Source organism: Danio aesculapii, chromosome 21 (genome assembly GCF_903798145.1).
Source record: "Danio aesculapii chromosome 21, fDanAes4.1, whole genome shotgun sequence".
Classification (NCBI taxonomy): Eukaryota; Metazoa; Chordata; class Actinopteri; order Cypriniformes; family Danionidae; genus Danio; species Danio aesculapii.
The window spans coordinates 44,849,372-44,875,890 of NC_079455.1; the positions used below are offsets into that span (position 1 = coordinate 44,849,372).

Consider the following 26,519-nt stretch of genomic DNA (forward strand, 5'->3'; position numbering starts at 1 on the left):
GCATTATGTAATTGGGCGGAGTTAAAGATCTATTGTTTTCTGATTCATCGCTTGGTTGCACAGCATCATGGGTAATGTAGTTTCTATGTGAATTGAGAACATAGCGAGGCTGATTATATAATTTGCAGTGCTTTATGTAAGTGCGCGAAGTTAAAGATTTAGTGCGTTCTGATTGGTAGATTTATTGCACAGCATCATGGGTAATGTAGTTTTAGCATGAATTTCACTATTAAACATGAGCGTTTTAAAAAGATAGATTAGTGGGTAATAAATAAGTGGGCGGGTGTAAAGATCTAGTGCATTCTGCTCTCTGATTGGTAGCTTTATTGCACAGCATCATGGGTAATGTAGTTTTAGCATGAATTTCACTATTAAACATGAGCGTTTTAAAAAGATAGATATGTGGGTGATCAATAAGTGGGCGGGTGTAAAGATCTAGTGCATTCTGCTCTCTGATTGGTAGCTTTATTGCACAGCATCATGGGTAATGTAGTTTTAGCATGAATTTCACTATTAAACATGAGCGTTTTAAAAAGATAGATTAGTGGGTAATAAATAAGTGGGCGGGTGTAAAGATCTAGTGCATTCTGCTCTCTGATTGGTAGCTTTATTGCACAGCATCATGGGTAATGTAGTTTTTAGCATGACTTTTACTATTAAATCTTATTATTTAACAAAAAAAATTAAGTGGGCGATATACAAGTTGACGGGCCTAAAGATCTAATGCATTCTGCTCTCTGATTGGTGGCTGGATTGCACAGCATTATGGGTAATGTAGTTTTTATCATGACTTTTACTGTTAAACATTATTATTCTAAAAATGAGTTGAACTACTGGAACAATCTATGAACAACTCACTCAAAGTTGATCAGTAATTACATTAAAAGTTGTAAATGGATCACTTATTGTATTAAAAGTTGATCGGTTATCGTATTAAAAGTTTCAAAGTTGATCAGTCATTGTTTTCACAGTGTAAAAATGAATGAGGTTTTCACCGTTCCGCTCCACATAGCAGCTCAAATAAATGTTCCAAGCATGCTTTGTTTTGTAAATGCTAATGTTATTAGCTAAACATTCAAAACATCTAGTTCTAAAAATACTTATATCTGGTTATGTGAACATTCAGGTTCTGCAAGCGATCTAAATCAAGCCGTGCATTCCAGAAACAAAACTTTCCTTGAAATAACTGTTTTGGGTTAATGCACTTTACATTCCAGCGATCAGGAAACTGATTTACATGTTCTCATAAACTCTGCGCAGTGTTTTGAGACATCAGCCATATTTAGAGCTCCTTCCTGAGTCCTTAAACTGGATTAAATAAGAAAAACAAGCACATTTATAACTGAAAGTATGGGATACGCCATGGCCAATCCCAGTGCACTGTGGGAAACATAAAACCATGACATCATCATCATCATCATCATCATCATAATGCAGTCTGTGAGAATGAAACGACAACAAAAAACTAATTCAGGAGAGAAATCCACAGTAATCCAGCAGATTTTCTGACATAATTCATAGTGGACTTGAAAAACGAGCAACAAACATATGCACTATATATAATACACTATTATTATATGATATATATATAATGTATATGTGATGACAGGAGTATCATGGGAAAGTGCAAACTAAATCTGGAATCAATGTGTCATATTAATTAGACAAAAATAAAAGACACTTATAAATAAAAATACATTCAAATTTAAATAAACAACTAAAGTAAGATTTTCTTTAAAAAAATATTGAAATAAAGAACAAATAATTAAAAAAACCCTAAAGAAAACGGTTGCAAAAAAATACACAAAAACAAGCCAAATAAATAAATAAAAATAAGCAACAAAATAAGCATTTAAATTAAAATAAATTAAAATAAAATGCAAATAAGAGTAAACAACAATTCTTTAAATACATGAAAGCATGCAAAATGAATCAACATGGAAAAATAAAATGCACGAAAATGAGTGAGAAAAACAAACAAGAAATAAGTGAATAAAAACAACTATAAAACGGTTTTAAATAAAACCAAATAATTAAAAAAAAGACTTTTTTAATGCATGAAAGCATGTAAAATGCAAAATTCAAAACTAATACAATGAACAAAAATGGGTGAAAAAAATTAATGAGAAGCGAATAAAAATAAACAACAAAAAGATAAAAAAATGTAAATAACTAAAACCATAAAGAACTTTAAAAACAAGCAAGCAAAATAAGTTAAAACATTCAAAAATAATAAAATGCACAAAAATAAGTGAGAAAAAAATAGGAAATAAGCGAATCAAAGTAAACAACAACAAAAAGATTAAATTGTTTTAAGTAAAACCAAATAATTACAAAAAAACAAAGACTTTTAATGTATGAAAGCAAGAAAAATAAATTAAAACATTTAAAATATGACAAAATGCACAAAAAATAAGCGAAAGAAAATATACAACAAAAATATATATATTTTAGTTTAAATAAAACTTAATAACTAAAAACAAAAACTTTAATACATGAAAGCAAGAAAAATGAATTAAAACATTCAAAAATAATAAAATGGATAAAAATGGAAAAATAAATAAGAAATAAGCGAATAAAAATAAACAACAAAAAAATTTAAATAAAACCAAAATAAATAAAAACAAAGACTTTTTTAATGCATGAAAGCAAGAAAAATGAATCAAAACGTTCAAAAACACTAAAACACACGAATATACGTGAGAAAAAATGAATAAAAAATAAGAGAATAAAAGTAAACAACAACAAAAATATAAAAAAAATTTAAAACCAAACAATTAAAAACAAAGATTATTTTGAAGCATGAAAGCAAGAAAAATGAATCAAAACATTCAAAAACAATAAAACGAACAAAAACAAGCAGAAAAAATGAATAAGAAACAAGAGAATAAAAATAAACAACAACAAAAAGGTAAAAAACTAATTAATAAAAACATAAAGATTTTTTAATGCATAAAAGCAAGCAAAATTAATTAAGAAATAATAAAGGAATAAATAGACAACAAAACAAAGTATTTCTTTAAAAATATTAACTTGATTATTAAAATATTGTACGAATAAAACATGAAAACAAGCACAGGAATTAATAAGAAATACATAAAAAAATAAACTAAATAATTTTTCTTGAAAGAAAAGCCTTGAGGTGTTGAACTGCAGTGAAGCAAATGAAGGAAAATAAATGAGAACGGAAAGTAATCTTGAATGATTTGATAAAGAAAACTGTGAATGAGTCTGACTTACACACACAGACGAACAGACGCTCATGTTGAGGCAAACACTGGTTAAACTTTACTGTTTTTAGCTGGCAACAGTGTTTGGGTTGGTTGCTGTGTGTGTGTGTGTGTGTGTGTGTGTGTGTGTGTGTGTTCTGCTTGATTGATCACACAACAGGAGAAAGTGAGTGTTTGTGACTGAATGTAAAACGCTTTCAATAGTATCTGCTTTTCACACTCATTCACAAAGGTTAACACACACATTATCTCACAATGAAATATTGAGCGCACACACACACACACACACACACACGTTTTATATATATATATATATATATATATATATATATATATATACACATACATACACATATATATACACATACATACACACCTATACATATATATATATATATATATATATATATATATATATATATATATATATATATATATATATATATATATATATATATATATATATATATATATATATATATATATATATATATATATATATATATATACATACATACAAAGACACACATCAAATACACACAACGAACACCCACACACATCAATAAACACACGGGCTCATTATCGCAATAGTCACATCGCAGGATTAAATAATTAATTAAAATGTAATCAATGAAGATATTATTCTTTCTTTTTATTATTTATACAATGATGACCATGTTATTTTACACTTGATTGTTTAATTTCTGTACTTGAATATTGTTAGACTCCACAGAGAACCATAAAGCACTGTTTATTTATTTATTTACTTTTGCTTGTAATTTATTATAATTTATGCATAGAAAAACACTTGATAATATATTATTACAATAGAATGATAGAACAATAGAATGATAGATAGAACGGACGGACGGACAGATAGATAGATACATAGATATACGGATAGATATACGGATGGATGGACAGATGGATAGACAGGTGGATAGAAGGACAAATAGACAGACGGATAGATAGACACATAGACAGACGGATAGAATGATAGATGGATAGAATGATAGATAGATAGAACGATAGATAGAAAGATAGAAAGATAGAAAGATAGATAGATCGATAGAACGATAGATAGATCGATAGATAGATAGACAGACAGACAGACAGACAGACAGACAGACAGACAGACAGACAGACAGATAGATAGATAGATAGATAGATAGATAGAATGATAGATAGATAGAACGATAGATGGAATGATAGAATGATAGATAGATAGAACGATAGAGCGATAGAACGATAGAACGATAGATAGATAGATAGATAGATAGATAGATAGATAGATAGATAGATAGATAGATAGATAGAACGATAGATAGAACGATAGAACGATAGATAGAACGATAGATAGAGAGAACGATAGAAAGATAGATAGATAGAAAGATAGATAGATAGATAGATAGATAGATAGATAGATAGATAGATAGATAGAACGATAGATGGAATGATAGAACGATAGATAGATAGAACGATAGAACGATAGAGCGATAGAACGATAGATAGATAGATAGATAGATAGATAGATAGATAGATAGATAGATAGATAGATAGATAGATAGATAGATAGATAGAACGATAGATAGAACGATAGATAGAGAGAACGATAGAAAGATAGATAGATAGATAGATAGATAGATAGATAGATAGATAGATAGATAGATAGATAGATAGATAGATAGATAGATAGATAGATAGATAGATAGATAGATAGATAGATAGATAGATAAATTGTCTCATAAAACAATGACATCATCCTGCACTGAACAGATTTCCATCCAATCAAACGCTCTCTAGAACGAGAAGCCCCTCCCTCCTGTAACTCCTCCCACTGGGTAAAAACCAGCACATACTGTTCCGTTCTGTTCCCGAATGTCCCCAAATGAAGCCCTGGTTGGCTCAGATCATCAATTAAAAAAACAAATCAAGAAAACTGATGATCATTTTCCAAAAACAGGTTTGATCATCAGTGTGTGATGAGTGTGAGAACTGCACAGATTGTGAAACGGCAGCGTGTGTGTGTGTCCTGAAGCCAGTCTTACATCACAACTCCACATGTGTGCAAAGTCTGTGTGACGCGGCTCTGTGGCATCTGGGTGAAAGGCATGATGGGAACAGGGTGTGTGCTTGGGCGTGACACTGAACTGCACACACACACACACACACACACTTATACACACCTTCTCCTACAGCAGGGTGTGTGTGTGTTTGGGTGCGGTTGTTTTAAAAATTGCTCTGTAAATTTTAAGAGGTGAAGGGCTCATAGTTACAAAACACACTCACTCTCTCTCACACACACACACACACACACACTTCCTCGTAAAGGTGGTGCAATGTACAGTAATCTCCATCAGGGTCAAACAGGCTCTAGATAAAAGCAGCTCTGGTTTATTACTGCAGTCCAGAGCTGATAAATGTGTTCAGATGTTCTGTCCTGCTGTACTGACATGTGCTGCTGCTGCTGCTGCTGTATATCTGGAGGACGAGTCTACATGCATAACTGATCTGACTGCACCATAACACAGAATAAAAACAAAACAAAAATCTAAAAACAAACGTGTGTGTGTGCGTGCGTGCGTGCGCGCGCGCGTGCGTGCGTGCGTGCGTGCGTGCGTGCGTGCGTGCGTGTGTGTGTGTGTGTGTGTGTGTGCGTATAAAATTAACCAAATTAAAAAAATGGAAATATATTTAGTAAATAAATAATATAAAAACTCGAACCAGCAACCTTCTTGCTGTGAGGCGACAGCTCTACCCACTTTCCCACAATAATTTCTTAAAATAATAAAACAGACAAAAAATAAAATTACGAAGAATTAATTTCATATAATAATTAATACTAAATAAAATGGAGACAAACGCAACAAATAACATTAATTCATTTTCTTTTCGGCCCCTTTATTAATCAGGGGTCGCCACAGCGTAATGAACCGCCAACTTATCCAGTATATGTTTTACACAGCGGATGCCCTTCTAGCTGCAACCCAGTACTTGGAAACACCCATACACACTCATACACTAAGGCCAATTTAGTTCATCAATTCCCCTATAGCACATGCGTTTGGACTGTGGGGGAAACCGGAGCACCTGGAGGAAACCCACACCAACACGGGGAGAACATGCAAACTCCACACAGAAACGCCAAGTGACGCAGCCGGGACTCAAACCAGCGACCTTCTTGCTGTGAGGCCACAGTGCTAACCACTGAGCCACCGTGTCGCTCAAAAAAAATTTGACGAAACAGGAAAATAAAATAATGAAATGAACTGAAATAAATATATAATAAAATATTTAATAATAATTAATGAAATTTAATAAAATGAAAATATATTTACTAAATAAATAATATAAAAGTATATTATAAAAGACAAAAATAAAAGTGACATGAATAATTACAAAGAAAAAAACATAACAATATAATATTATAACAATTAAAAATGTATATGTATATCTATATATAAAATATTAATAGTTTTTTATATTTATATAAATATTTTAAGTTATTTTGATTTATTTTAGGATATTATTATATCTTAAATTTGCTTTAATTTATTATTTTAGTTTTCATTTCCATCTTATATATATATATATATATATATATATATATATATATATATATATATATATATATATATATATATATTAATATATATTAGGGGCATCATGGTGGTGCAGTGGGTAGCACAATCGCCTCACAGCAAGAAGGTCGCTGATTTGAGTCAGTTGTCGTTTCTGTGTGGAGTTTGCATGTTCTCCCCGTGTTGGCGTGGGTTTCCTCCGGTTTCCCCCACAGTCCAACCACATACGCTTATAGGGGAATTGGGTAGGCTAAATTGTCCGTAGTGTATGAGTGTGTGTGTGTGTGTGTGTAAATGGGAAGGTATGGGTGTTTGGAGCTGGAAGGGCATCTATTGCGTAAAACATATTCTGGACAAGTTGGTGGTTCATTCTGCTGTGGCAACCCCAGAGTAATAAAGGGACTAAGCCGAAAAGAAAATGAATAAATGAAATTAATAATTAGAGAATTGTTTTAAAATTAATTAATATAATAATTATTATAACAATTAAAAATGGACATGTATATTTATATATACATTAATTTTTTTTAACATTTATATTAATATTTTAAGTTAGATATTTTATTATTTTAAGATTCTTTTTATATTTTAAATTAGTTTTGATTTATTATTCTAGTTTAAATTTTCATCTAATATATATATATATATATATATATATATATATATATATATATATAAAATCAACATACATTCATTATAAAATTATATAATGCATAAAATAAAAACTTAAAAAATAACTAAAAATAATAACCTAAAAAGAATTAAATCAAATTTAAGATATAAATAATATCTTAAAACAGTAAAACAGACAAAAAACATAAAGACATTAGAAAGAATTAAAATGTAACAATCCTAATACTAAATAAAATAAAGCAACAAATAAAACAACAAACACAACAAATAACATAAAATAATGAAATTAACTATTATAAATCATATTATTATAACTATTATAAATAATTAAATATTTATATAACTACATAAAAACCAATACAATACAAAAAAACATCAAATAAAGCACAATCTAATCAGTGATCGCTCAGTTATGCAGCACTGGAGACAAAGGTGAATGTCTGTCAGTGACCTTTGACCTTTAGACTTTGAGCGTTTCCATTAAATGAGCCGCTTTAGGGTTAAAGTTAAAGCCACACTTTCACAGGAACCCAGTAATGATTATGACGCTCACACATGCCGTCTACCTAGGGCACTAGAATCTGTCAATATCACTGATATATGGAGGAATAAAGCCTGAGCTGAACCCGAAGACACTGAAACTCCTCCTGGATCTCTGGCTTCTGATTGGCTGACGTCCATCATTGTCTGTTGTTGCCATGACTACGTGACTCATTCTGGAGGAATTCCACAGTAAAAGTCACTCGTGGACAAATTCCAGACACTCCCTGACTCTGGTTGCTAGGAGACGGAAGACGCTCAGTTACACTCAGTAAAGTGCGCGCACACACACACACACACACGAGCATTACAGTAAATCCTTACTCCCTGAAGCTATAAGGCTATATGATATGCATGTAGCTTCTAGACCTGAGCATTAGGTTGCACTGTACTTTTTTTATACCTTATTTAAGTGTTGTTTTCAGTATATTTAAAATGCTATTGTGCTAATGTGATTCTGTGTGCCGCTTGGACAAATTCATTTCACTCTGGGATTATTAAAGTGAAATCAAGCAATCAATCAATTGAATCAACAAATGAGTGAATCAATCATTTAATGAATAAACAATTATATAAAGGTATTTGAACAAGAATGAATGAATGCATAAGTATAAATGAATGAATGAATGTGAACCAGATTTAATCAAATTAAATCAATCAATCATTTAATGAATGAACAATTATATAAAGGTATTTGAACAAGAGTGAATGAATGCAACAATGAAAGTATGACTGAATGAATGAATGAATGAAAGTATAACTAAATGAATGAATGAATGAGAACCAGATTTAATTAAATTAAATCAATCAATCATTCAATGAAAGAACATCTCAATGAAGGTATGTGAACAAGAGTGAATGAATGCATAAATGAAAGTATGACTGAATGAATGAATGAATGAATGAGAACCAGATTTAATAAATTAAATCAATCAATCATTCAATGAATGTACAATTATATAAAGGTATCCGAACAAGAGTGAATAAATGCATAAATGAAAGTATGAATGAATGAGTGAATGAATGAATGTGAACCAGATTTAATAAAATTAAATCAATCAGTCATTCAATGAATGAACAATTCAATGGAGGTATGTGAACAACAGTGAATGAATGAATAAATCGAAGTATGAATGAACATATGAATGAATGAATGTGCACCAGAGTGAATCATTAACTGAATAAATGTGAACCAGAATCAATCAATCAATCAATAAATCTATCATTCAATGAATCAACAATTCAATGAGGGTATGTGAACAAGAGTGAATGACTGAATAAATGCAAGTGTGAATGAATGAATGAATGAATGAGCACCAGAGTGAATCAATAAATGAATGAATGTGAACCAGAATGAATAAATGAATCAATCAATCAATCAATTTGTCCATCATTCAATGAATCAATCAATTATTCAATGAATTAACAATGCAAAGAAGGTATGTGAACAAGAGTGACTGAATGAATGAATGAATGAAGGAATGAATGTGCACCAGAGTAAATCAATAAATGAATGTGAACCAGAATGAATGGATCAATCAAAGAATGAATAAATCAATGAGTCAATCAAAGAGTGAATAAATCAATGAATCAATCAACAAATGAATGAATGAATCAATCAATGAATCAACAATTCAGTTAGGGTATTTGAACAAGAGTGAGTGGAAGAGTGAATAAATGAATGAACGAATGAATGTGCACCAGAGTGAATCAATAAATGAATGAATGTGAACCAGAATGAAAATGAATCAATCAATCAATCTGTCCATCATTCAATGAATCAATCAATCATTCAATGAATTAACAATGCAAAGAAGGTATGTGAACAAGAGTGACTGAATGAATGAAGGAATAAATGTGAACCAGAATCAATCAATCAATCAATCAATAAATCTATCATTCAATGAATCAATTCAATGAGGGTATGTGAACAAGAGTGAATGACTGAATAAATGTAAATGTGAATGAATGAATGAATGAATGAATGAATGAATGAATGAATGAATGAAAGTATGAATAAATGAATGTGCACCAGAGTGAATCAATAAATGAATGAATGTGAACCAGAATGAAAATGAATCATTCAATCAATCTGTCCATCATTCAATGAATCAATCAATCATTCAATGAATTAACAATGCAAAGAAGGTATGTGAACAAGAGTGACTGAATGAATGAATGAATGAAGGAATGAATGTGCACCAGAGTGAATCAATAAATGAATGTGAACCAGAATTAATGGATCAATCAAAGAATGAATAAATCAATGAGTCTATCAAAGAGTGAATAAATCAATGAATCAATCAATCAATGAATCAACAATTCAGTTAGGGTATTTGAACAAGAGTGAATGGAAGAGTGAATAAATGAACGAACGAATGAATGTGCACCAGAGTGAATCAATAAATGAATGAAAGTGAACCAGAATTAATGGATCAATCAAAGAATGAATAAATTAATCAATCAATCAAAGAATGACTGAATCAGCTAATTAATCAACAAATCAATAAATGAATGAATGAATCAATCAATCAATCATTTAATTAAGGCATGTAAACAAGAGTGAATGAATGAAAGTATGAATGGGTGAACGAATGAATGAATGTGCACCAGAGTGAATCAATAAATGAATGTGAACCAGAATGAATGGATCAATCAAAAAAATGAATGAATGAGCCAATCAACAAATCAATGAATGAATGAATCAATCAATCATTCAATGATTCAACAATTCAATGAAGGTATTTGAACAAGAGTGAATGAAAGCATGAATAAATGAATGTAGACCAGAGTGAATGTATGTATGAATCAGTCAATCAATCAATCAATCAATCAATCAATCAATGTGAACCAGTGTGAATGAATGAATGAATGGACACCCCACCATTAAATACAAAACAAAACATAAAAAGTAAACACAAAAGTTTGTATGTGTGTAAAAGTCAGTGTGTGTGTGTGTGTGTGTGTGTGGAGGGCTAGCAGATGTACAGGGTGAATCTCAGCGGTGCAGCTGGATAAACTCATCCATTCATTCATCCATTCATTGATTCACATGTGAAGAGCTGCTCTGACCACTTGTGCTCCATCACAGCCCATAATACAGCCCTGATTACAGACAGAGCATTAATCCAGCAGCGGATGCAGAGCACAGATCTGTCCACAGCCGGATTACACACAACAACACACTCACACAGCTCACTGCACACACACAACACACATGCATGCTGCAACTCAATGCACAGCACACACACAATAACACACACGCAGACGTCTAGACGGAGGAGAAACTCAAAACTCAAAGCTCTGCATAGCTCAGATTCTTCATCAGGATCGAAACACACACTCCTGTTCAGACGTTTGGGCATGGATTTATGCAGTCATGAATTCTGTAAGCATGAATGCATATGTTGGGGCGGCAAAGTGGCTCAGTGGTTAGCACTGTCGCGGCTGGGCCAGTTGGCATTTCTGTGTGGAGTTTGCATGTTCTCCCCGTGTTGGTGTGGGTTTCCTCCGGGTGCTCCGGTTTCCCCTACAGTCCAAACACATGCGCTATAGGAGAATTAATAAACTAAATTGATGAACCAAAGTGTGTGTGTGTGTGTAAACGAGTGTGTATGGGTGTTTCCCAGTACTGGGTTGCATCCACTGTGTAAAACATATGCCACACATCCACCTATCCATCTATCCATCAATCTATCTATCATACTTTCATTCTATCCATCCATCCACCCATCATCCTTCTGTCTATCATACTTTCATACATTCATTCCATCCAATCAACCCCATTTGCACACATCCAGCTATCCATCCATCATTCTGTTTAACATACTTTCGTTCCATCCATCCATCCACACATCCATCCATCATTCTGTTTAACATACTTTCGTTCCATCCATCCATCCACACATCCATCCATCATTCTGTTTATCATACTTTCGTTCCATCCATCCATCCACACATCCATCCAACCTGCATTCTGTTTATCACACTTTCCATCCATTCATCCATCCATCCATCCACACATCTATCCATCCATCCATCATTCTGTTTATCATACTTTCCATCCATCCATCCATCCATTATTCTGTTTATCATAGTTTCTTTCCATCCATCCATCCATCCATCCATCCACCTGTCTATCCATCCACCCATCCATTTGTCTATCATACATTCATTCCATCCATCCACCTATTCATCCATCCATCCGTCTATCATACTTTCATTCCATCCATCATCCATTCACCCATCATTCTGATTATCATACTTTCAATCTATCCATCATCCACACATTCATCCATCCATCCATACATCCACACCTCCATCTGTCTATCATATTTTCATCCCCTCCATCCACACATTCATCCATCCATCCATACATCCACATCTCCATCTGTCTATCATATTTTCATTCCGTCCATCCACCCATTCATTTTTCTATCACTTTCATTCCAACCATCAATCCATCCACACATATATCCATCCACCCATCCACCTGTCTATGATACTTTCATTCCAACAACCCATCCATCCATCATTCTGTTTATCATACTTTCTATCCATCCATCATTCTGTTTATCATACTTTCCATCCATCCATCCATCCATCCATCCATCCATCCATCCATCCATTATTCTGTTTATCATACTTTCTTTCCATCCATCCATTCATCCATCCACCTGTCTATCCATCCACCCATTCATCTGTCTATCATACATTCATTCCATCCATCCACCTATTCATCCATCCATCAATCATACTTTCATTCCAACCAACCATCCATCCATCATTCTGATTATCATACTTTCAATCTATCCATCCATCCATCCATACATTCACACCTCCATCTGTCTATCATATTTTCATCCCCTCCATCCACCCATTCATCCATCTGTTCAAACACCCATTCATTTTTCTATCACTTTCATTCCAACCATCCATCCATCCACACATATATCCATCCACCTGTCTATGATACTTTCATTCCAACCACCCATCCATCCGTCCATCCATCAATCTTTTTATCATACTTTCCATCCATCCAGCATACTGTTTATCATACTTTCCATCCATCCATCCATCCATCAATAGATCCATTCATCCATCCATTATTCTGTTTATCATACTTTCTTTCCATACATCAATCCACCTGTCTATCCGTCCACCTATCCGTCTATCATACATTCATTCCATCCATCCACCTATTCATCCATCCATCCATCCGTCCGTCCGTCTATCATACTTTCATTCCAACCATCATTCTGATTATCATACTTTCAATCTATCCATCCACACATTCATTCATCCATCCATACATCCACACCTCCATCTGTCTATCACCTCCATCTGTCTTTCATTCCGTCCATCCACCCATTCATCCATCTGTTCATCCACCCATTCATTTTTCTGTCATACTTTCATGCCAACCATCCATCCATCCACACATATATCCATCCACCCATCCACCTGTCTATGATACTTTTATTTCAACCATCCATCCATCCATCCATCCATCCACACATCTATCTATCCACATCTATCTGCCTTTCATACTTATTAGAAAATTATTAATCATTTGAAGGGTGACATGGTGGCTCAGTGGTTAGCACTGTAGCCTCACAGCAAGAAGGTCGCTGGTTCGCGTCCCTGCTGGGTCAGCAGGCATTTCTGTGTGGAGTTTGCATGTTCTCCCCGTGTTGGTGTTGGTTTCCTCCGGGTGCTCCGGTTTCCCCCACAAGTCCAAACACATGCGCTATAGGGGAATTGATGAACTAAAATGGCCGTGGTGTATGAGTGTGTGTACAGTATGTGTGTGTGTGTGTGTGTGTGTGTGTGTGAATGAGTATGTATGGATGTTTCCCAGTATTGTGTTGCGGCTGGAATGGGATCCGCTGCATCAAACATATACTGGAATAGTTGGCGGTTCATGCCGCCGTGGCTACCCCTGATGAAATAATATATATGAAATTGCAATTATAATGCAGAAATCTTAAATTGAGGCCTGAATAAACATGAACAACGTCATCTCAGAGTTATGTAGAGCGGATTTACTGATGAATCTGACAGTCACTGAACTAAACACACACACACACACACACACACACACACACACTCCTCATGCAAACTTTAGTTACTCTTTAAAAAAACACCAGCAAACTCCAGGCCAATTAGTCTTGATGTGCAGCTTAATTGTGACGGAGACAGAAGCCCAATCAGGAAAAAATAATTGGTGACCAAATATTGGGCGGTTGCCAAATCTTGTGTTTTCAAGACGAGCGTCGAACCTTCAGGGAGGAAAAATAACAGGCAACCGACGACACATGCAAATAAGAGCATAATGAAGGAGAAACAACAGACTGACAGATGACTGACACACACACACACACGCACAAACAATTCCCACTCATTCTACACACTCATACTACACAGAAAACACACATTTACTGAACACACACACATACAGGTATATACAAACACACACACACTCAAACACATGCACATACATACAGCACACACACACACACACACACGCACACACACACACATGCATGCATACACACAAGCACAAAGCATATACAAACACACACTCTCAAATGCATGCGCATACATACATCATACTAACACACACGCATACAACACAGACATATACATAGAGTACATATATACACACACACACACATACATACATACACAAATATACTAAGCATACTGTATCCAAAACACACCCTCAAACACGTGGACGTACATACAACACACACACTGACACATGCATGCATCCAGTATATACACAAACATACATGCACTACATACACACACACACATGCATACAGTACACTCATACACTCAATCATACTGACCACTCACACTCACGCACACACTCGAGCACACGCACACTCTCAGTATTAAACAGTTGAGCTGATGGTGAAGGTGTGGTGCTGAAAACCATTATTTGATGCAAACAGCCGAGGGCGAATCGTACACTGACATGAAGGAAATGAAGAACTGAACCACATTTAACATTCAGAGATCCAGAGAGACTCCAGCTGCAGAAACTGCACAATCATATAAACAAACACAACACACACTGCAAAAACACTGACAAAACAAGTAAAGATAAAGAGTGCACTATTAATATAACGATATTTTTATCCAAAAAAAGTGCATTGTAAATAAATAACTGAATAAATAAATAAACAAAAATAATAAATGAATAAATGCATAAACAAAAGATAAAAATATAAATACAAAAAAATAAAGAAAATACATAAATAATAAATAAATGAATGCACAAACAAATAATAAATACATAAATGCACACATCAAATAATGAAATAAATACACAAACAAAATATTAATAAATAAATGCACAAAGAAAATAATAAATAAACAACACAAACTAAATAAACAAAAAAACAATAATTACACAAACAAAGATAAATAGTTAATTAATAAATATAATTAGTGAACAAATACACAAGCAAAAATATTTAAATAATATAATAAATAAATAAAATAAACAAAAAATAAATAATTATTTAATATACTAAAACAAATTCACAAATAAAAATAAATAAATAAACAAACTAAATAAAAAAATAATAATAATAAATAAAAGCACTAAGAAAATAATAAATAAATAAATAAATAAATGCATAAATATACAAAATAAAATCATAAATAAATGCACACATAAATAAATAAATACACAAAGAAAATGTACAAAAATTAACAAATTCACAAAATAAAATAATAAAAATGATAAATAAAAATACCCAAACAAAAAATAATAAATAAGTATAAAAAAACAAATAAATACACAAACAAAAATATTACTTAATATAATAAATAATTACACAAAAACAATTAATTAATATAATAAATAAATACACAAACAAAAAATAATAAATAAATAAACAAACAAAAAAATAGATATAAATACACAGACAAAAAAATAATAAACAAATAGATAAGTAAATAGATAAATGAATAAATAATTTAATAAATACACAAACAAAATAATATATAAATAAATAAACTTGAATTATTTTTATCAAAATATTCAACATTGAGTTTTAATATTTTTTAAAGTATTTTTCATCAAAGAATTTGGTTACAAATATTGTTATTGTAAAATAGTAATCTCCTCTACAGAGTACAAAATAAATGCATATAAATATTTTTTTTCAATTAAAGTTTTTATACAAAACAGGCATACAATTATGAATACAAATATTATTATTATGATCTTCTTCTGACTCCAGCGCAGTGAAAACCAGGCGTCTGATTACACCGCAATGAGCAAATACACTAAATAAACACACTGCTGTACATGCTGGATATAGAGAGGAAAAACCTCCCTAACATGATGCACAGCACAGTGTTATTAGCAGTTAAAAACAACCCCAGCTGAAACGAAATACAATTTATAACACCACACATATTTCAGCCAGCTGTCAAAGCAATGTGGTATACTGTGCTAAATTAAAATGATACTTAAAGTAAGAGAAAACTCAACTAAACCTTTTGAAAATGCTAAATACAAATGATATCATTCATTTCGTACATAACTTTATTACTTTATTATACATTCTTTATCTTCCATTTCTATATAATGCATGTTTTGGCCATAAATGCATATGCATAAAATCATGCTAGCATTATAAGTTAGAACTTCCAGAAATCCAAATGTGCTTCAAATCTCATGCAAAAAGAGTTAAAATAACACCATATCCTGCAGTGCATGAGAAACAAGGATGACGAGCGCAGAATGTCAAACTCTTCAGAGTCTTTATTCTGGGTGTTTGTGTGTTCATGAGCAACACCTTCATTCTGAACATACTTCAGCACATTCCTCACATGCACAGCAAACTCGCATGACAAACAAAACACACACTTTCACAGTGCTTCTGCACACGTGGGACTCGAAAATTGCATGTACATTTCATCGTCAATATAAACCTTCTATTATTTTTTAAAAACAAAAACTTATGTGTATGTGTATTTAGGCACATCTTGTCTTGTAAATGGGAACTTAAAGACTCCCACTATGCCTATTTTTAACTGACTCTAACTCCTGAATCATAGAGTCAGCTTCAATTAGAATCAAATTTTTTTTGTTTGTTTCCTCTGTTACAGACAACTCTGCTACCTTCAACTTTGTTACGGTCATCTCCACTATTGTCATCTCTACGGTCAACTCTGTAATGGTCAACTCAGCAATGGTGAACTGTTATTTACAACTCTGTTGCTGTCATCTCCGTTACTGTCATCTCCGTTACGATAATCTCTGTTACTGTCATCTTAGTTACGGTCATCTCTGTTATGGTCATCTCCGTTACGGTAATCTATGTTGTCAACTCCATTACTGTCAAACATTACTGTCATCTCTTTTACTGTCAACTCCGCTATTGTCATCTCCGTTATGGTTAACTCCGTTACTGTCAATACTGTTACTGTAATCCGTTACGGTCATCTCTGTTACTGTCAACTCCGCTATTGTCATCTCCGTTATGGTTAACTCTGTTACTGTCAATACTGTTACTGTAATCCGTTACTGTCATCTCCCTTACTGTCAACTCCGCTATTGTCATCTCCGTTATGGTCAACTCTGTTATTGTCAACTCTGCTACTGTAAACTGTTATTGTCATCTCAACTACAGTCATCTCAGTTACTGTCAAGGCCATTACAGTCAATTCCATTACAGTCAACTTCATTATTATCGAGTCCACTACTGTCAACTGTAGGTCAACTCTGTTGAGAAGTAACTGTCATCTACGTTACCGTCAACTCCACTATTGTCCACTCTGTTACAGTCATCTCCGTTTTGGTCAACTCCTTTAGCGCTGACTCCGTTACAATTGACTCCGTTACTGTCGAATGTCACGGTCATCTCCATTACTGTTACGTCCACTACGGTAAACTGCTATTGTCATCTCTGCTGCAGTCAACTCCATTACGGTCAACCATTAATCAACTCTGTTGACTAGTTACTGTCATCTCTGTCAACTGTTATTGTCATCTCCATTACTGTCAACTGTTACTGTCATCTCATTTATGGAGGACTCAGTTACTGTCATCTCCATTATTGTCAACTCCACTTCTGTCAACTGTTAAGTATCTCTGTTACTGTCAACTCCATTACAGCCATCTTTGTTACTGTCAACTCCATTACGGTCATCTCTGTTAGTCATTGTCAACTCCACTATGGTCAACTGTTATTGTCATCTCTGTTACTGTCAATTCTGTTACTGTCATCTCCATTATGATCAACTGCGTTACCGTCATCTCCGTTAAGGTCAACTCCGTTACCGTCATCTTCGTTACCATCGACTCAGTTATGGTCAACTGTTACCGTCACCTCCACTACGGTCAACTCCGTTACGGTCAACTCTGTTACTGTCAACTCCGTTGCTGTCAACTGTTATGGTCATCTCTGCTACTGTCAACTCAGTTACCGTCATCTCCGTTACGGTCAACTGTTACTGTCACCTCCACTACGGTCAACTCTGTTACTGTCAACTGCTATTGTCAACTCAGCTATAGTCAACTGTTATTGTCATCTCTGCTACTGTCAACTCAGTTACCGTCATCTCCGTTACGGTCAACTGTTACTGTCACCTCCACTACGGTCAACTCTGTTACTGTCAACTGCTATTGTCAACTCTGCTACAGTCAACTCCTTTATGGTCAACTCCACTACGGTCAACTCCGCTACGGTCAATCGTTAATCAACACTCTTGACTAGTTACTGTCATTTCCGTCAACTGTCACTGTCATCTCCATTTCGGTCATCTTCGTTACTGTCAACTGTTACTGTCATCTACGTTACGGTGGATTCCACTACTGTCGACTCCGCTACTGTAAACCCTGTCACGGTCAACCCGTAACAGTTACATTTTAAAAACAATTAGTAGCCAAACCAAATATCCCCTATACATTTAAGCATTTAGCATTATTTTACATTAATAATAAATTCAGTTTAATATATATTATACATTTGTTCTATATCACTCCAGCTTAAGAAAAATAAATGGAACATGCTTGAAATGTACCTGCAATTCCTGAGTGAGTCCACACACACACACACACACAGAGAGAGAGCGTTCCGCGTCATCTGATTAATAACAGGTGTACGACAGACAGTTTTATCCTCTATTGTAGACGGCGGGAAACGGAATGTTACATTGTAACAATTGTAACACTTTCAACATGAGTCAGAGGATTCTTTTTGATGGTCGCCATGGCAACAACATGGGTGGTTTAATCAACGGCAAAATGACAGGGTGTACAGTGAAAGTTATGAAGGCGTCTGTTCATAGCTGATATCATACTCACATAAAGCACATTCCTGACATCTAACATCAGTTTCTCATCGGCTGAGACAACAAACCTTGTCCAAACACCTGATGAAGAGTCAAGAAGCGGATGCGGCATGTCTGAACTGCACATGATCTGCATTAACTCTGTTTGAGCAGGGTTTCTTAAAGATACAGGCGATCTATAAGCTCATATGCATAAAGATCAGATCACAGAAAACACGCTCTGGCAGGCAGGAGAATGGACGCATTATAGAGGAATTTAACAGAGAAAAAATAAACAATATGGGACGTTATCAGATCAAATGAATGGATGCTTTGTTCATTTTCATGCGTTTAAAAACAAAGCTGGAAGATACGGAGCACTTTAATATCTACTACAATACTTAAAGAAATAATGTAGGTTTGTGAAATTAAAAATGCATATTAATTGTCTTAATGAGTTAATAAAAACTTTAATTTTGGTTCACAAGGAAATAATATCTCTGAGTTTTCGTGAAATTAAAAACAAAAACAATAAAATTTGATGAATATTTAAGATACTAAAATAATATTTTATTACTGGTAGTGTAACGGATCACAAATCACACGGTTAGGATAACACAATGTTTTTTCAGTCACGGATCGGACCATTTTTCAAATCAGACAAAAAGAGGAGGAGACAAATCTAATTTGCTTTCCATTTATTACAAAATAAAAGTATTGCAAGACACTTTAGTTTTAACAAACATAATTAAAACCTGTAATTTTATTTTAAATATTTATTATATTAAAAATAAGATGAATAAAATTAAAGTGTAAAATATTAATTCCTGTGAAAAGTTCACTGTTATTACGGTTAAATCTAACATTATAATAAGTACAACCCATATTAATATTTAGTCCAATTTTCAATAAATTATTCAGTTATTCACTCAAATATTCATTCAAACTTCATGTTTCATTGCTAGATGATCATTTCTGAAGAATTATTCAGTGGTGTATTTTTGATGGCTGGTTGTCGCCACCTATAGGTTAGATAATGTAATTGCTGCCTAAAACTTTCAGTTTTCAGCACCAAGTTAAATGCAAATGATGGTGATTTTAATCTTTACCATAAACATCAGTGGTTTTATCTAAACTATAGACTGTTCTCCCAGTACTTCTGTGTTATTATACTTCAACTCTCAAAAAATTAACTTTTTCTTGATTTTTGCGTATTCAGATTTAAATGCAGCGATTGGAAGGATTACTAAACATATGCAAATCACCATCATTTGTAATTTATGTTGCGTGGGTGTTGAGATCCCGATCTTTTAATTGATCAATTGTGCAGCTCACACTGAATGCACTGATGCAGGCTAAACAAGTAGTGGCAGAAACCACCTTTAATAACCTAAGAAACCCACCACATCCTGAATAACCCACCACAACTTCTGTCATCATTATATTTTACAGGAAAGCCTAAATGTTTTCCAAACCGTGGGTTGCGATCAACCATCATCCGTTTCACCCCTATTTATTACTGATTTTAAAAAACCCAATATTGACTCCAGAGAACAGGAAACTAACAATCAAACCCAAGATAAAGTGTAAATAAATAGTTTACTACTTCATTCATTCATTCGGCTTAATCCGTTATTTATCAGGGGTCACCACAGTGGAATGAACTGCCAACTATTCCAGCAAATGTTTTACATAGCGGATGCCCTTCCATCTGCAACCAACACACACACTACGGCCAAATAGTTCATCAGTTCACCTATAGCGCATGTGTTTGGACTGTGGGGGAAACCCACACCAACACGGGGAGAACATGCAAACTCCACATAAAGTACACAGTAACATGTACAGCTAAAAATAAATGACCAAAAGTGTAATGTAATTTAAAGCAGATACCAAAATCACATGTCTTATCTTATAAGAAACATAAAGTCCAAACCGGCAGAACACACACATGTACTGATCCGTCATGCAGCGCTGAGAACATCATGAGTCAAACGCTGTAAATCATTGTGTAACAAACTATAATCTCAGTCTTAATGACGCATTTAACTCATTCATCCTCAGTATGAGATCATGACTGAAGGAATTAAAGACATCAACTATGAAAAACGGCACTGTTTTTGTGTTTCGCATCATTCACTGAATGAAAAAAACAGTTCACTCCTAAATCAAGACAATAATAATGATCTTAATAATATCACTATTTGAAAAAAAAAAGAAATATTAATAAAATAAATTAGCTTTTTACAAAAAACATGAAAACTAACCATACAAATTTAAATAATATATATATTTTTAATGTAAACAGACAAAACTGGATGTACACAATGCACCACATAACGGTATGATGCATGAGTGTGCTCCATGCAGGTGAGTGGGCTTGACAACCACCTGTAGCACACACTCCTCCTGTCCAAATGCACCAGACATTTCATTAGAAACACTCATATGCTTTACATGTTTGTTTATATAATTAATATTTTTATTTATAGCACTTGATTTTCATGTTGACTAAGTAAATATGCTCTGCGCCCCGGTGCATGGTCTAACAGGGTTGTGCTTATTCTCTTAATGAGTTCTGGGTGTGTTTTGAGCATAACCTGCATTAAACCAATCAGAGTCTCGTCTCTCATTCCCTTTAAGAGTCAGTTGCGTCGCTCCATGGTGCATTTGCTATTTACATGTCAGACTTTGTAAGTGTAAAAACAGAACGCTTCACTAATGAGAAATCAGTTAAACAGAGCATCTGCAGCGCGAGGATAAAGAACGAGCCTCCTCCATTCAGCCTCTTTACTTTCTCTTTACTTTACTTTTGCTCTTTACTCCTTTACTTTGGTGGAGTAAGGAAACAGTGGAAACTCACTCCACTGAACACATCCATCACCCCACATATTTAATTTCCTTTGTTAAGCTCAAAGATTTGTGTCAAAACTATTTCTAAATTCAGTTCTAATCTCCAGCAAAGGAATAAATGAACAATAATAATGAAGTGTGGTCAAAACACTGAGTTATATCCAAACACACGTCCTGTTCTGATGCCCCATATGGTGATGCAGACGTCTCCAAAACCCCACAGATGGACAAATCTACACTTGTGTTTATTAAAACTAATATAAATATACAGATAATCAATAATACTGCTGATAATAATAACATTATACAGAAGCAGATTATCATGAATAAACTGAAAAAGCCCCCCGAGGTGAAGAAGGCATGGAGGCAGTGGTGTTTATATTGATGTAGAGAATAATCATTTCTGGATCATTTTAATCCTTTAATTGTTTTCATCTGTAAAGATATTTGTGTGTTGCTGTTCATCCTGTGTGTATTTAGCAGTGTGTAAGTGTTTGGACCTGCACAGGCGTGTAACCAACAAGCTCTGCTAGACTTCAGAGCAGCTTTTAGTTGGTCAATGGTGTGGTCTATTTCAGTTCCTCTAAACAGCAACACACCAACAATGCGCCTTAACACACCTCCTTTATAGACCAGCACACTCATGAGTCTACAGAACAGCACAAATGGATTTACTATTTAAACAACGTGGTGCAAAACGGGAAAATTACAGTTGCGCTGGTCTGAAAATTGCACCAAATCACGCCAAACACCTCTTGCGCTGGCTGCATGATCCGGCCCTTAATATCTCTAGTTGAAATACACTATGAACAGCAGTTACACTAATTATTTTCTTTCTCCATTTCCACCAGGGGATGCTCAACTCGAGGCCTCTAAAGATTGTGATTTCCGTGATCAATACAACTGATTCCTGACATAAAAACAGTGAGTCAGCCATGCAAAAAAACAGCATTTTTCTGCTTTCTTCCAATTATCCGTGCACAAAAGAGCCGCTCCTGTTGCTATTGTGGCGTGTGTGTGTGTGTGTGTGAACACCCAACACACATCAATACTGTGGTCTAGTTCTGCAGGTTTGAGTCTCTGCGTCTGCGCTTCTGAATACACACTTTCACACACACACTGTTCAATCGGGCGGATCACATTCCTCAAAACAATTAACACCGGCGTAGTAAAGGAGCTGATAGAGGCCGCACTGTCACCTTGACTTTATTTTTTATTTAATGATTACCAGCAGATGCTGTTTGACAGGTCTGATGTTGACACTTCACACACACACACACTCCAGCGCCAGATCAAATTACACACACACACTGTGATCAATAATAAGAGTATGGTATTATTAATTATGATATGTTTAATGGAGATAATATTCAAGAGTTTTATGAATAATAACTAATAATTTCTATTGTTTTTGACATGATAACAGTGCATAATATTTTATAAGTTATTTTGCAAGATACTAATGTAGATTTCAGATTAAAGTGTGATTAAATAAGCTAATTGGGTTTAAAAAAAATTATAAAAATAAAATAGAGTAAAAACTTAATGCAGCCAAACAAAAAAAAAAGACTTTCTTATATTAAAGTTAAACATAATAATAATAATAATTATTATTATTATTATATTAAATATTCAAACTATAATAATAATAATAATAATAATAATAATAATAATAATAATAAATATAATAATAATATTAAATAATAGTAAACTCTGTTAAACAGCACTTGAAAAGTATCAAATAAATAAACAAATATAATTAATATAAATAGATACAATAAATACATATATATATAATTTGGTCTTCAATCGTTCCGTAGTTCATAATTGACATGTACTATATATTTACACCATAATATTTACAATTCAAAGATTGCAATCAAAAATTCAAAATGCTATAGAGCAAATATTGTAATACACCACAGCACGGAAACAAATTAGTGCAATTTTATGCTGATTTTAATATATTATGGTACTATATTCATTTACCACTGCATTTGAATGATTACAACACAATCCTTTAAATATTACCATGAAATAAATGATCAAAATGCACAAATAATAATAAACAAACACTCAAAATTCTGTAGAAAATAATATAATCTTGTCTTCGATCGTGCTGTAGTTGTTTAGTAGTTCACAATTGACATGTACTATCTATCTATCTATCTATCTATCTATCTATCTATCTATCTATCTATCTATCTATCTATCTATCTATCTATCTATCTATCTATCTATATATCTATATATATATATATATATATATATATATATATATATATATATATATATATATATACACACACCATGATATTTACAATACAAAGATTGCAATCAAATATTCAAACTGCTATAGTGCAAATATAGTTATACACCACAGGACTTAACATTTAAAAAAATTAGTGCAACTTTCTGCTGATTTTGATATATTTTATAGTACTTTACTCATGTATCACTGTATTTTAATTATTACAACACAATCCTTTAAAGATTATCATGAAAAACATGTTCAATACTCTAATAGTAATAAAAAATTCTCAAAAGACTGCATAAAATAATATCATTTAGTCTTCGATTGTGCTGTAATTATTTAGTAGTTAATAATTGACATGTACTATATATTTACACCATGATATTTACAATTCAAAGATTGCAATCATGTATTCAAAGTGCTATAGCGCAACTATAGTAATAAACACTGTTGTGTGTGGCGTTCACTCCTGCCCTTAATTATTACTTGCAATTGTTTGTCTTTTTTCCCTTTTTTTACTTTTCTATTGGTTGATTTGGTGGCGTCAGGCCTTTAAAACAGACGGAAGCGAACGATCTTCTCACGATCCCTCATTCCTCCACGCCACCACAGTGACGGATTTATTGTTGTGTTCTCCTTTATGCTTTCCACTTGATATTTGTTTGGAGTGGGGAGCTCCAATTTGCTTTAGGTTTGTTTGGTTGTTATTTATTATGTTGTTGGGCTCCCCATCTCTTGTCATTTTAGATTGCTAGTTATGTTATGTTCATAAATAATTTAGCAGGAGCACTTTGGCCGTTGTTTATTTATATTAAATTGTCTTTGGTTCACGAGTCGTATTTATATTAGAGACCGTAACAAATACACCACAAGACATAACATTTTTAAAAAGAATTAGTGCAACTTTCTGCTGATTTCCCCATTTTATTTAGTACTTTATTCATATACCACTTTATTTTAATTATTACAACACAATCCTTTAAAGATTATCATGAAAGACATGTTCAAAATGCTCAAATATAATAATAAATATATAAACGACTGTACAAAATAATCAACATGATATATATCGATCTGTTTAATACATCAAAACTATATTGATTAACCTGAGATTTGTTTGTAAGGTTATCCAATACCATTTTGATTGATATTAAAGTAGTACTATATTAAGGTCATAAACCATTATACAACAAGCCACTTAACTGAAATGAACATGCTACATGCATATATAACTTAATCGAAACATGCTACATGTTCATAGTTCATAGCAATTTTCTGATTCCTTCATGTTTTATGTACATCACAGCAGATTTTTAATTAAAACTCGTCTATTTTTCCCACATTATGCCACTGTTTCTAATGTAAACAGACAAAACTTGAAACATCATTAGCAGCAGTGGGTCACATTTCATATAGAAGCCTATTGGGGGTTATTAAGTTGGCTTTTAACCATCACATTTGGACTTTCTGCTTAATATTATATTTACAAAAGAGCACAGTTGCAAATAGTCATAAATATTAGCGGCTAATAACTAGCAAAGTACAACATGTTCATCATTAAATAGTGCTAATATTGTTTTGAAGTCATATTTACACGCTAATTCGGACCCAAAATTCAAAGTAGTGGTAAATAATATAGAAATCGTGTCTCAAGCTGTCACTACTAAAAAAATGAACCAATATGTGACTATAAAACCAGCTTTACCTATATTAATAGCCACCGAGATTTCAGCGCATGCGCAGTTTGAGCGATCAAAACAGCGCGTTTAGAGAAAGACCTGTTCAATAATTGATATTTGAATGCAGTGCGAGTGAAATAAAGAGCTTTACCTTTGTTGTGGATCAGAAACCGACTGCTCTCCTTCTCGTCCGCGTGTCTCAGGTGTGTATGACCTGCTGAAAGTTTCAGCGCTGTAACTTTCACACGTGGGCGCGGTCACCTGTGCGCGTGTGGGCGGAGTCAGCGGCACGCCCCGGGTCTAGACTACGCCCCTCCGCCGCGTTGAGAAATACTCATAATAAATCTCCTGTGCAGTTTTGGCTGTGGTGAATCTGCTGTTCTCCGGATCCTTGCCTTATTTGGAAATATGCTGTGGCTCATTTCATCCCAAAACATTCGAGGAATTTTTA

General features: G+C 33.6%; 1 protein-coding gene across 5 annotated transcripts in view; it reads right to left on the bottom strand.

Annotated features, from left to right (window-relative positions):
• Positions 1–26,308, bottom strand: part of LOC130214777 (cingulin-like protein 1) — a 74,571-nt gene extending 48,263 nt beyond the window's left edge. For all 5 annotated transcript variants that reach the window (XR_008835634.1, XR_008835632.1, XR_008835633.1 and 2 more), the window contains exon 1: positions 26,220–26,308. The gene's annotated coding sequence lies outside the window, so the exon portion shown is untranslated. The remainder of the gene's footprint in view (positions 1–26,219) is intronic.
• Positions 26,309–26,519: the final 211 nt, after the last annotated feature.